This window comes from Urocitellus parryii, chromosome 1 (assembly GCF_045843805.1).
Source record: "Urocitellus parryii isolate mUroPar1 chromosome 1, mUroPar1.hap1, whole genome shotgun sequence".
In the NCBI taxonomy this organism is placed as follows: Eukaryota; Metazoa; Chordata; class Mammalia; order Rodentia; family Sciuridae; genus Urocitellus; species Urocitellus parryii.
Window position 1 is genome coordinate 145,694,581 of NC_135531.1, and position 13,978 is coordinate 145,708,558.

The 13,978-nt window shown below is 40.4% G+C and overlaps 1 protein-coding gene across 4 annotated transcripts in view; it reads right to left on the reverse strand.

The window, feature by feature from the left end:
* Ebf1 (EBF transcription factor 1) overlaps nucleotides 1–13,978 on the reverse strand; it is a 377,056-nt gene that overhangs the window by 18,205 nt on the left and 344,873 nt on the right. The window lies entirely within an intron of this gene.

Genomic DNA, 13,978 nt, shown 5'->3' on the forward strand with positions numbered 1-13,978 from the left:
TCAGACAGAAGTTTAACTTTAAACGTTTCACACAATGGAGTTCAGCATAAGAGAAGCAGAGTCGTTCAATTTTCACAGACTGCAGACACTGATCAGAAAATAGGGAAATAATTGCGTTCATTTTGCTGTCACCAGAGCCTCTTCAAAAATCCTTGAACAACTCTTGAAATGACAAGCTTTTAGATACATATTAGCATTTTTCAATTTTAAATTCTCTATAATATAAGATAAAACAGTTGTCATACTGCCGTAACTACTTATGACATATATAATGTCCTAAATTCAAAAATGAGATAGAGGGGTTTTCAGTTCTCAATAAACATTTATGCTTGCCTTAAGCGGTTAGACCCCCTGTATAAAACAATTCAGTTATTTTCCACATAGGGAGTGAAAAGCATTATATAATCAATGGAGTTTGAACCAATATATCTGAAATCATTTCTTTACTTTTTAATGCAAGCTACAAGATAATTTACCACTTTTTGTTTGCAGTATTGTCTGACCACAGCAGTTAATAATTCACTACGGTGTGGGCACACTAAACCCTATCCTCAGATCAAATTCAGCTTGTGATGCTTTTGCTAAAACCTCACGGCTTTATCTGGCTCTTAGGAAAGATTAAAACAAAAACAGGATCAAGTTAGTTTATTTACTAAGATTTGACTTCTCTGGGTTTATGTTCATTTATTTCTTCAAATAAATATTTATGCCAATGTTTGGGCTTGGCAGAGAAGGTATTTTTCTTTCTTTCCATTTTAGGGGGAAAAATACAAGTTTGTCAAAAGCATGAGAGGGATGCTAAGGCAGTGCGCTTGGGAACTTTGCTTTTGCAACACTATAATTGAGGACTAAGTTATATTTTAACTATTTTAATTGATTTCAAAGAATGAGGGAAGAGGGAAGTTAAAAAATTACTCCACAATTTTGAAGATTTTTGTAGACCTAAAAAAAAATACCATCTTTTGAAGCATATTATGTATCTTCATCTTATATATTTTCGGTGACCACGTTTTTCAGCAACAGAATTCACTGGGTATTTGATCCTCTGAAAGCAAAGCACGTGAATCTTGTTTCCTAAAGTTGCATTTCTGCTCTTATCCATGATGGCAGGACCTGTTCTTCCATTCTTCACATTGCCACAAGTGTGTGTTCAGCACGATACTGCTTCAGGCCAGCAGTCTTGAATGCGAGGAGAGTGAGCCTGGCTTTCTAGTTCTGGAAGCTGTGTCCTTCCATGATATCCCACCCATTTGAAAATGCCCTGCACTGTGGTATCAACTTAGGGTTCAAGGGAGACCCCCATTTGGTTCAGTACTGCCAATACTGATATTTGTTATTTCTGCAAATGGGAAGGAGAAAGGACATTTCTGGGTCCTCCATGAGTTAGTGCGACAGACCTGCAAGGTGCTTGGATTTCGGTGACCAGAAAATTGCTCTCACCTCGATGTCATTACGTTCCCAGTGAACTAGCCCCCAAGCGTGTTTGTGTTGGGGATCTAATATATTGCCTTTCAATCAGAGCTGAGAGCCACTGAACACACAGACAGAACATGACGAGCAGGTCAGGAAAGCAATAAAGATTTTACAGAGCTGTCCAAGGTGCTAAATTTACTCAATAATGGGTTTGGCACCATGGTGTTAACCTCTCATTTACTACCAGTTTGAGGGACTAAATTGAAGTAGCTGACTTCATTTACCTTGAAATGTATATTTTATGACATTATGTAAGTAGATTGAAAGGGCACTGCAGTTTTAACAATTTAAAGGCTAAAGCATGTTTAAGATGAAACTTGAATATTTATTGTATATTGCACTTAAAGTATATAGAATGTTAAAATGTATTGATTAAATTTGTAAAAGGCATTATAAAAATGACAGGTAGTATAAAAGATGTATGTCTTTAAAAATCAAATTGATAGTATATGCTATCTCTTCTGTGGTCACAAGTGTAATTTTTTTGCAGTTTTATATGGTAATTTGAAAATTCTGTAATTTCACATTAGGAAATGATTGAGCCTAGGATGTTAAAAAAAAAAAAGAAAGAAGCTTCCCATAAGGAGAAGAACTGGGTATTTCATATAATCTTTTGTCTCTGAAATTATTCCTAAAGTCCTATTTTTGTGGCATTAAGAAGGAGTGTAGTATAAGGATCCTTCAATTCTAATATTCAATTTTAGTATTTCTAAAAAGAAAAAGCACTTGGAAAGTACTAATATCTAATTTTTCAAGGCATTTATTTGTCAGGAGAGATTTTCTCTTCTTTTCATAATGTTTAAAACGTCTCCCTGCTTGCAGTTTCAAACATGAGAGTAGAGATTAGACTCTACCAAGATAATTAATCCTATCCTCGGACTTGGAAAAAAAATCCCATTTGGGAATTAAAAAGACAAATGCTTGTATTCTAAATATTGAAAAGCCCTAGAGCCTCCTTAAAGACAGAAAGCTTGTTCTCCAATCTACATCCTGAGTTAAACTATTTTTTTCTTTTCATGGCCTCAGATCTTCTCTCTTAAAGAAACAGAAAATGGCTATTCCTTAAAAGCAACAATTTTGTACTAATCTATTTCCTCTCACCATCAAAATTTGGCTTCACCTCTCTTGCAGTGATTATGTGAGTGGGGGACTTTAGAGGAAAAATGTGGATATGACATATAAATTCTATTTAGATCTACAGAAATATTGGAGAGACTCAAGAAGAAACTGGGTTGTAAGAAACAGTTTGAGTATAACCACGCTTAGTACTAATGACTTTGAAAATTTTTAATAAAAAATGCTGCTCAGGGCCCAGGGTGGTGGCACATGTCTGTAATCTCAGTGGCTCGGGAGGCTGAGGTAGGAGGATTGCAAATTCAAAGCCAGCCTTAGCAATGGCGAGGCACTAAAGCAACTCAGTGAGACCCTGTCTCTAAATAAAATACAAAATAGGGCTGGGAATGTGGCTCAGTGGTCGAGTGCCTCTTAGTTCAGTCCCCTGGAAAGAAAGAAAGAAAGAAAGAAAGAAAGAAAGAAAGAAAGAAAGAAAGAAAGAAAGAAAGAAAGAAAGAATCTGAATGGGCTACACACACAAAGAGAAGCTGCAGCCCTATCAGTTGGCAAATAATTTTTGAGCTTTTAATTGCCCCAGCCATACTTTTGAATATTATTCTCCAGCAACTTTCAAGGTAGGGTGTTTCCCAGCACTGAGCTGCGGGTTCTAGGGTTATCCAAGGTCACCTTGGTCCTCTGGTTCTGCCCTCTTCACCTGGTCTCCTCTCCCTGTGCCTCTGAAGAACTGCTCTCTATTCTGGTCCAGTCCCTCCTCCCCAGCCTAGAAGCAAAGCACTGGGCCCCTTCCTTTCTCCATACCCTCCTCCTTTGGCCATTCCTTCTTTCATTTTTTTCCCTCCTTTCTTTGCAGTGCCCAGCCACAGTGCCTTCCATTCCTCCCAAGCCCTTTCCAGAAGGTAGCAGCAGTGGTAGAGGAATGAAAGGGAGAGCTATCATTTATTCAAAGTGGAACGTGACCTCCCTCCATCTTCACAGAGCCTCTGAACGTGCTGTTCATATTACCATTCTGCAAATGAGGAAACTGAGACTCAGAAAGATCAGCTAATGTTCTTTCTGATGAGTGGCCGAGCAGGGATTCCACCCCAGGTCTGTCGGGTATAAAAGCATGAACTCTAAGAAACAGAACTTCTATTCTATCAGAAATAATTCTACTTTTAGTGATACCCCATCTCCTCATGTATTTCATTCCTCTGAAAAAGAGTGTTGACCTTCTACATCACCCAGCATGACACCTGGTCCATGCTCTGGGTCCTTCTGCCCCACTCTGATGTGAGTGGGGGACTATAGAGGAAAAATGTGGATATGACATATAAATTCTATTTAGATCTACAGAAATATTGGAGAGACTCAAGGAGACACTGGGCTGTAAGAAACAGTTTGAGTGTAACCACCCTTCACCGCCCTCTACAGATACACTGGAGACTCTTGTTGAGGGCAAGTACATGTCTCAATCTCCTTCTCTAAGCTCCAAGAACAATGCTAGGTAAAACTTGGGCCTTGAGACATTCTTGCTGAAGTTTATTCTAAGATACCAGTGCTGACTTTCAAAAGTATATGGCTAATTCATATGTTGAAATGACTGTCAGATAGTTGGTACAAGTAATAAAAGCAGAAGACTTAAATTTGGTGTTCCATTTGGCTCCAGACTCTTTAATCAATATATAAATTCCCAAAGGTCAAGTTGTGATCACTGTTGAGTTTTTTTAATGTCTTTTTTTATAAATCTATTTTACTCCTGCTTTTTTGTAAAAAAAAAATATTTTTTATTTCTAGTTGGACACAACACCTTTATTTTATTTATTTTTATTTGGTGCTAAGGATTGAACCTAGGGCCTCGCTCGTGCCAGGCAAGAGCTCCACCACTGAGCCACAAATCCATGCTTACATTTTAATTTTGTGATGAATATAATGAATCATATCTAGTACATTATCTCAAGTTATAGGCTGCTAACAACAAGAGCTTGTTCTTGATATACAATAACCTTTTATTAATTGTACCTTCAGGACCTTAAAAATACTTAGGTATTTACACATTCTCAGAAAGCCACCTTGAGAACTAAGCATATGGTGTCAAATATGCAGACATAGCTAACTCATCTCTCTTCCTATTTCATGATAATAAAATCTCTGAAGACTATTCACCATCCTCGGGAGTCTTTTTAGCTTTTGACCACAAATATACAGCCAATAAGCTCATAGTCACTGGCTCCTTCTAACTCTCCAGGATGGAGGAGAAGGTTGTCTAATTGGCCACTATTGGATCCATTCATAAATCCAATTCATATTTTGAGTAACTTGACCCAAAGGAACAGGGGAGATGGTCTGAACTTTATTTTGCACACAGCATGTACTGGTTACCCCACGAAGACAGTGTATGCCATTTACCAACATGACATTAATTCTCAAGTATCAGAATCAGATTTTGAAACTCTGGGAACTCATAAAATTAAATTCAGGTTTGGATCCATAATTTGAGAGGACAATCCATGCTTGGCCTGTGCTCACCTAACTGGAAAATAATGTTCTGAGGGATGTAGAATAATACAGAAGATAAAACTACAAGCATTAATTATCAAAGTCAAGTTGAGTTGGGTGATTCCTGAGAAAGAAATGCAATACTTGATTGTTACTGCAAATTTCCCTGACACTTATTTATCAGCAATCTGCTTTGCCTTATCAGGGGCTGGAAATGCAGCAGTCCACATATCAGCAACGTAAAATACGGTGGAGTGGCAAAATCACTCCTGATTTAGAAAGGATAAGCATCTATCAATGGAGTCAGCATTGATTTCGCTGGCCTCTTCACCCAGAGTTTACAGCGGGGCCTACACTGTGCCCACCCAGCTCACCGGAATTTCAGTCCTGCCTCTTCCCCCATTTGCTTTGGAAACTTTGGGTGGCACTACTGACCGGAAAGTCCAAACGCTGAAAACCTGATTGGATGTTTCTTGTAGCCCACTTCCCACGGAGCTGGATGTACAATGTGATAAATGCCAGTTGTACCAAGATGTATTTCTGAGCGTGGTTTTATATCCTAACTTCCTTTGTGTTTATTCAGCCAAATGGAAAATTCCACACTCTTAGGACTCTGCATTCTAAAAAATCAGTATAATGAGGGCAGCGAGGGATAGAGGGGAAACAAACCAAAATAACACTTGGGCACTGTTCAGTTTCCGATCCTCTGAGACATTCCCCAAATTTTTTATTCTTCTTGTAATATGAACTTCTTGAAATAGAGCTTAGTGCACATCATTAGAAGCCTGGAGTGTGACACTTTAAACAATCTTTACTCAGAAGCCCTGTGACTGAGAAGAGTCACTTACATTTAGCATGGATATAATTAAACATGTTTCTGTTGAAAGGGGCATTCTCATTATGGCTAAGGACCACTTTAGAGTAAATTGAAATGGAAAGGAGCACAGAGGAGGTGTAGGTAGCAAGTGGTTACTTCTAGGGAGGCATAAAATGCCAAATGTGTAACAATTATATTTTACAACTGTGCATTCTAAAGACTTCATAGTATTTTTGCGTCAGCTGAACCTGGGGGTGCCCTACAGAATCCTCGAGTGCCTACTTGTCTACAGTCTGTAGAGAAAAGCAAGATTCAAACCGCAATCAAAATCTGTAGCAATTTCTAGAACGGAGAGATTCAATATTTTGAAAGTCTACTGTGGTTATTACCAGAGGCCAAGGCTTCAAAAGCATTCTAGAGAAAATGCAGGAGGGCCTTCTGGTCCTCTTCTAATTTTAAAGTTGATTTTATGTTCAGATGAGATGACAGCCCTCGTATTTCTCAAACATATGATTATGTGTCATCACCCAGTGTGGCTGGAGGTCCACCAGAGAGCTCTGCCTTTGTTAAAAATGTGGTGTAGGGTCATGTGAAATTAAAGTAGGTTGTAAGCTAACGCAGCCATATCAACGTAAGACATACCAACTTACATGATTGACTTTTACAGTGGAAAGAAAAAGGCTGTTTTCAAGCAGCTGTTATTGCCTCAATGGAAAAAAAAAATCAATGAAAGTGAAATGAACAAGAGATTTTGTCTGAGTTGCAGTTAATACCACTGAAGAGCTATGGATATTAAAAGGTCAACAAATAAATTAGCCAGAGTGTTATGAAATGAATGATTTGGCTTATAATTTTATTGAGTGAAAATTGTTCGCTGCCTATTAGACCAGGTAATTTTTATCTGGTGCCTCAATTACTGTTCCGTAAGCAATAATATAGTTGTAAGAGCTGCCGGTTCGATTGGGTGACCTCTGAAAAGCTGGCTAGGACAGCTGGCTTTGCTATGATGGATAACGGAGCTTGGGCGCCATGAGGGGCCAAGCCTCCCTCTCCTGCCAGGGGATCTCATAAAAGAAACATTACAACTTGATTCATTTTACCAAAATGTTCGGCTTTCAGGTGTCAGCAGTTAAGTATAAATTGCACAACCAGGTCTTCTTCCTGAGAAGACTTAGGACCACGTTCCTCCTCCTCTTTTTGGTCTCCTGGACTTCTCCTCTAAATGGTGGCATGGTAATTGGTGAATGGGAACCTGGGGTGCTTCCTGCCACAAATTCAGTGAAAAATGGTGTCTGCCCCGTCGTAGGCACGACCTGCCGTGTGGTACAGAGCTGAACCCAGTCACCTTTGGTCGGCTCTTCTTATTCCAATTCATTGTCCTGGTTTAAGACCAACGCTCTGGGTTGGGTCCTGCAGAGTGGCCTTGGAAATCGACTTTCTGATCAGGATAAAAGACTGCTGAAAGAGAAAGCTCTGGACAGAGGCGCCTTTTTCAGGGGTAGGTTGTAAAGTCAGCACATGAAACAAAAACTGCCTCGAGTCAAAATTACCCTTGAAAATCTTTTAAGTCACCTTTAAGTCACCAAAGCCTGGATGTTCAGAAAAGAAAAGGGGGAGAAAAAAAAAAAGCCCCAAATTAACTACTTCTGTTTCTCTTTGTTTTTTGGCCAAGGCTTCCCTTTCCCTGGGGCACGGCAGAAAGTAGGATCTCCGAGTACACACAGAGGTGAATTAGCCAGGTGTACATATGTGCGTGTAGATGCATGTGACTGGCGTGTGTTAGAAAAACATATGTGTCCATTTCTGTTTGTGGACACCTACTACAGTTTTGAATAAGCGCTATGAGTCCTGCTAGAATTACACTACACTTGTAGCACATTCAGAGAACAAAATAAATAAATAAATAAATAAATAAATAAGAGTTTGCTTTTGTTTCTTAAATTGTTGCACATCATTGGTTATTACACGTACCTCCAGGTGAATGATATCTGTAAAGCATGACTCCCAGGGCTTTACAGATGGTCTTGAGTGCAGCTGCAATTAAAATTCACTGGCTCAAGACTGCTGGGGTTCGGTACTTACTATTTAAATGCTTAATTGAAGTGTTACTCAGGGCAGATACTATGAGCAAAGCTTCAGCCATTGCAGCATCTCTACTCCTAAGGGTTTTCATCTTTAAGAGGCGGATGTTGGATGGCTGGGAAGTGGAAATGAGTTTGCCCCGGTTCTTCCTGTTACTTCTTCTTAAACTCACGAGTAATTACATTCAATGCCTCTGTACACCCAGTGTGACATGAAGTAGGTTACATTGAATCCTCCTCATCAAGAGCTCAGTGCTAAAAAAGAACTTGAAAGAGTTCCAGAGCTCAGCTGTTGGAGAAGTGTTCTTAGAATTTCCCACCACAATGACTCTGCAGCTAAAGAGAAAAAGAGCGATCTCCAAGGTTTGTCTGTGTGTGTGTTTTTAATTCTTGCTGCTACTTTCGCCTAGCTCAGCCATTTGTGAGCTAACCTCAGTCAATGCTACCACTTCCTCCTCCTCCCAACCAAGCTTGAGGGATTTTGAGATTAGTTTGCAAAACTGTCTCTCCTTAAAATTCTTTTTGCTTCATCTTAGGAGGCTGTGCTTGGATACTGCCACTGGCTCCAGAGCCCCATGGACTTGGCTGCAGTCCTTGCTCTGCCACTTCTACAAAGTGCAAACACACGCCTCCATTTCCTCATAGGTAAAACAGGATTAATCTGGCACCCCAGGACCCTGTGCAGGAGATTACCTACAGTTAGTGCTCAGCAAGCAACAGCCAGCCGCATTTTGATAAGCCCCGGTTATATTTCAAAGAAATTTGGCAAATATGTACATTCTTGAAGTCGATGTGGATAGCGTGTCTTGAGTGTTATGTTTGAGCTGTAATTCCATTTGCAGAACACTGTAGATGATTCTGCATGGACAAATGGTGAGGAAGTATAATAAGGCAGTAATTTCTTTTTTCCTTTCTTTCTTTTTTTGTGGGGGGAGGGGTGTCCTGGGGAATTGAACCCAGGGGTGCTTAACCACTGAGCAACATCCCTACCCCCCTTTTTTTTTTATATTGAGACAGGGTCTTGCTAAGTTGCTGAGGGCTTCTGAGTTGTTGAGGCTGGCTTTGAACTTGTAATCCTCCTGCTTCAGCCTCCTGAGCCTCTAGGATTATAGACATGCACCATTGCCCCCCTCTGTATTTTCTATTTTCTAGCTGCATAAACAGCTCTGAACTTTTCTGAACCTGTTTCCTCATCTCTAAAATGGGCATGATACAGTAATAACAGGAAGAATAATTTACTACAAAAAAAAAACAGTTAAACATTAAATAATCTAAGGAAGTAAGAATTATCATTATTTTGCAGGGACCAGGGGGCCTTTTAGTGATTCTTTTCCCAGGGAAAAAAATATGTACAAGCATGTGCATTACACACACACACACACACACAGGACTGCATATATAATTCCAGAGGTGCACAGTTCTGGGTTTACCTCCCCTGATAAAAGTGATATAAGTGTGAGTGGCTACCAAGCTCCTAAACTGAGCACATTATCAAAATAAGGAGATGGAATTTGCCTGTAAGTTTTCTGGCAGATGCAGAAGAAGGAGGGGGAAATGGACCGCATTCCATACTTTGTGTTTTTGACAAAAACACAGAATGTTTCCTGGAATCAAACTCGAGCACATATTTTCCAAGAGCTGAATATACCATAACATTTGCATTTGTTTCTGTGTTTTTGAACAGGGTCACTCTCATTTCTGGATGTATTATTGATAGTGGTTCCTTAAATTTAAAAGGTAAATAAATAAATACAGATGATGAAAGAGAGAGAGAGGGAGAGAGAGAGAGAGAGAGAGAGAGAGAGAGAGAGAGAGAGAGAGAGAGAGAGAGAGAAAGAGAAGACATGTCACCGTGTGGAAAACGAGGACGCAGGGTTTTTCTTTATCCCTTCTTGAAACCCTTAGTCACCCCCTTTTTCTGCTAGGGGGCAATGTGGTTAGGCAGAGATTTCTTATTTGTATTTTCACTTATGCAACTGCAGATTTTGAATTACTGATCGTCTTTGCATAAAGACTAAAACAATAAAAGCATAATTAGAATACATTGTATACAGCCGACTCTGGTTTTATTTTGCCCCAGCTCTGTATTTATGATAAATCGCTAAACACGAACGCTCTTTAGGGAAGGTGATTTTGGGTCCCGTCTCTCCTCAGAGCAAAAACAGAACCTGTGAGTGGAGTCTGAATTTCAATTTTGCAAGTGTACAGTTGAACTGAATAATATTTGGCACGATGCAGCGCACAACTGAGCCACTAAATGGCTGATTTACTAAATTATTATTAGATGAGCCCTTGCTGTTCCAAATGAAAGTGCAGTCACTGTCTTCCTTCATGGTGTGTTCAAATTGTTCTGTGTTTAAATATTCAGCATGAGGCTAATGTGAACTGATGAACTGAGACTATAAACATTCACTTTCAATACAGACAGAGCGACAGAGAGGCAACATATCATGTGGCCCGCGGAGGTGAAAATGATTTATAGTTAAGGATGTTGCTGCCTTCTTCCATTACTTTAAGGGACTCTTAATTAGCCTGGTGTTTGAAATGACTAATTCCCATGTACAGCAGCTTCATGGCGACTGAGGTTTGCGAATGTCAGTGAAGGAGAGGCTACTATGAGCACTCGCTGCCCCAGGGGTCCCCAACCTTGAGTTTTATTCATGGCGGGCTCCCTGTCACCTGCAGAGTGGCGGGTCTGCCAGAGTGACTAAGGTGTTTGACATTCAGTGTGCTTTCTGACCCACCCAACGGGCCTACAATCCATCCTTCCTGCAATCTGTCCCTCTGCAATCTTCTTCCCTGACAATCCACATCCAATCCCCGGCCACCCCATCTTACCAGCTTCTTCTCTGACACCTGCTGGAATGAGCAACAACCCTTAGCTCCTTGGATAAATAGAAGCCCTCCTGCCTCTGCCCCTTTGAGGGCAGTTACAGGCAAGCACTTAAAATACTGTGATCACTTACAGTAGATTAGAATTTTTTATTGGTGCCGTGTTGCCATAACAACATGAAGACAGCAGATGACTTAAGCAAGGCTTGCAAAGCAAAAGGCTGCTCATCTGGCAGTTAAAATGAATACAGTTCATTTCACAAGTTTCCCATATGGACTCTTAGTGTATGGTAATGAGGAGACCATATGGTGAGAGAAAATGCACTGAGAACAATTGGGTTCCACTAGCTGAGAGGGAAGTTGGGAGAGAAAACCCGGGTGAGAGATTCTGGTGTGCTCTCTGGGTTCAAGGTTTGGCTGGGGTTTGTTTGGGATGGTTGTTTTCCGTAGGGGTTTCGAGTTTCTTAATCCTGTTCCTTAATATGTCGGCTGTGCGAAATGACAAACATCTTGCAAATTTTGCAATATCATTCATCACAAACTGTCAGCAGTGTTTGCAAATCTGACTTGCAAGATCTTTTAAATGTGTTGTTCTTAAAAGGCAACAGTACCAAGTTTTTAGACAAAGTGCAGGAAAATTTAAGCACTTCTGACAAGCAGAAACATTAACAGTAATCATTTTTAAAACACTCGCATCTTTTGCCTGCATATTTAGCTGTAAATAATGCTAGAATGTATAAAAGCTTTAAAGTAAAACTGTAATAAATACTTTTTATTATGTTTCATAAAGGATAAAAAATGCTTCGAGTCCCATATCCGTGTTATCTCTGCATGGGGACGTATAGAGATGGATAGCTCCCAGTCTCCTTACTACTAACCAGATTGGGGACCTGGGAGGACAGCTTGAGAAAGACTCTCCAATCAATTCTGTACCATATATGCTTCATAAAAGATGAATATAAATGCATTAGTTAGACACGGTGAGCTAAATTAGAAGGTCAGGCAGGGCTGGAAGGGCTGAAAAATCACACAACCAATGAGTATAATTACTCTTTTTTAAGTCTATTAAGTGGTGTTGTTCTATCAAGGCTCAGGGGTATAGGACATGAAGAACAAGATAAAGTAATGTGTATTTATTACTCCCACTGGATCAATTTACCAGATATTTTCAGCTCCATAAAGCAAAATACACAAATACAGCCTTTGTTACTTTGTTCAAACTGCTTTATTTTCTCTAAAAGAGGAACCAGTTCTTGGAGAAAAATATCTTTGACCTGGGTAGGTTCCCATGCCAGTCCCTCTCCATGGAGGGATGACAGAAACTACTGAGACTCTAAATAGAATGGGAGGTAGGGCTGGGAGGAAGAGGTGAGGGAAGCTAATCACCTCCAGGCGTAATTATTTAGATTATGGAATCTGAAGCAAAAATGGGAATTCAGTGTGGTGGGCAATTCCACAGAGGAGATCAGAGCAGCCAAGAGGTCTGGAGACTTGCTATTACATTGTCAAAGCCAGAGAGAGGACAAGCTAAGAGTCAGACCGGGTCCTTGGGCTCTTTGCATATATTTTCTCATTGGCTCCTAAAAACAATGCTATGGGGCAGCTTTACAGAGGAGAAACTGAGGTTTGGGAGTTGCACGCATTTGCTTTCCAAAATCTGCAGCTCTCTGGCTCAAGAGCCCACTCTCTTGGCCTCTATGCTCAGCAAAAGCCTTGATAAAGCAATGCTAGACTCAAAATAAGCATGAAGTAAACAAACCCAGGATTCCCAGCTAACCCACGGAATGCTGGGTAATCTCAAGGTCCACTGTCATTGCCTGAGAGCTCAGGCTCAGAGACCACTTATGAGGACGGCAGATCAACTGAACGGAGATACCTCTGGCCTTCAAAACTCAGAGCTCCTTGCTCAACATTTCTGAATTGCATCACCGCAGCCGTCAGCATCTCACAGTTTCGGATGGACCAATAGCCCCATCCCCCTCACCTCTACATTGTAAGAAAAGTCAAACATGACCCCAAAGTCACATGCCAGGAACCAGAGAAGAAGGCAAGTCTGGGTGAAACAAAACATAATGCCATGATTTGAAAACCTTAACCCACCCTTCTCCATGTGCACATGAAAAAGGAAACCCTAAAAAAACCATCTAGGGTAAGCATAATTATAGTATTTTAAATATGTGTGTACAGCAACTATCGCTGATGGTGACTTTTGAAGACAAAATAATTTACAGAAAAGGTCTCCGCATGCTCCTGTTTCCTCATTTGGTAAATGGGGATGATGTCTGCTCTTCTATTTTTTTCTCAAAAGAGGGGCTCCAATAAAACAAAGCATGCCCGAGTTCTTTGAAAAAGCACAAGCCTGTATACAAAGGCATATTATTATAGAGAGCTGTCTGCTTGGTCTTTGGCGAAGTTTCATTTGACAGAATATGTGGGTGGTTGTATGAATCTAGCTTTGTCTATTCACAAACACATGGGTTTAATAAAGCGGAGTTTGTTTTTTAAGGTGTGTGGTCCATGGCTCACTGAAACACTCCTGTTTGACAAACACTGACCAGGATTCTGAGAAAGGCGGGGCCCATTTTTGTCCCCCTAACAATGGACAGTGGGAGTATAAATCTCCCAAGTCCACAGGAATACCTTGTGCTGGCTCCATCCGCCACTTCCTGACCCTGCCCTTGAACTCTTGCTCCACCTTTACATTTGGAGCCAAGAAGACAGCTTCTCTGCTCTGAGTCACACTGAGAGCTTCCTGGGGTAGGCTCTGGCCACAGTCCTTGCATGGTCAAGCGGCTAGATGCAAGCTGCGGAGTGTTTCCTTAATACACAAATCCATTGTGTCCTTGATTACTCTTCCCAAACCCAGGAAAAAAGGGCTGAGCACTTCACCATCAGGCCACCAGGGACGAAGTGTCATGTGCCTATGCTATTTGTCCAACATTTCTGAACATGATGTGCAACTATAAAAATGTTTTCAAAAGTAAGAACAAAAAACTCAACCCCATATTCCTGTATCTCCTCTTTCCTTACCAAACTATTTAAAAAAAAATTCTTTCTGACTTCTTTAGAACTCAACCATTAAACCAGATTTGTCTCCTTTCAATACATATTTTTTTTTCAATACATATTTTTAGAGTGGCAACTATAGGGCCAATACTCTAATTGATAGCATGTGTGGGATTGCCTCTTTTTATCCTTATGAGATCCTATGAAGTTCGCATGATTA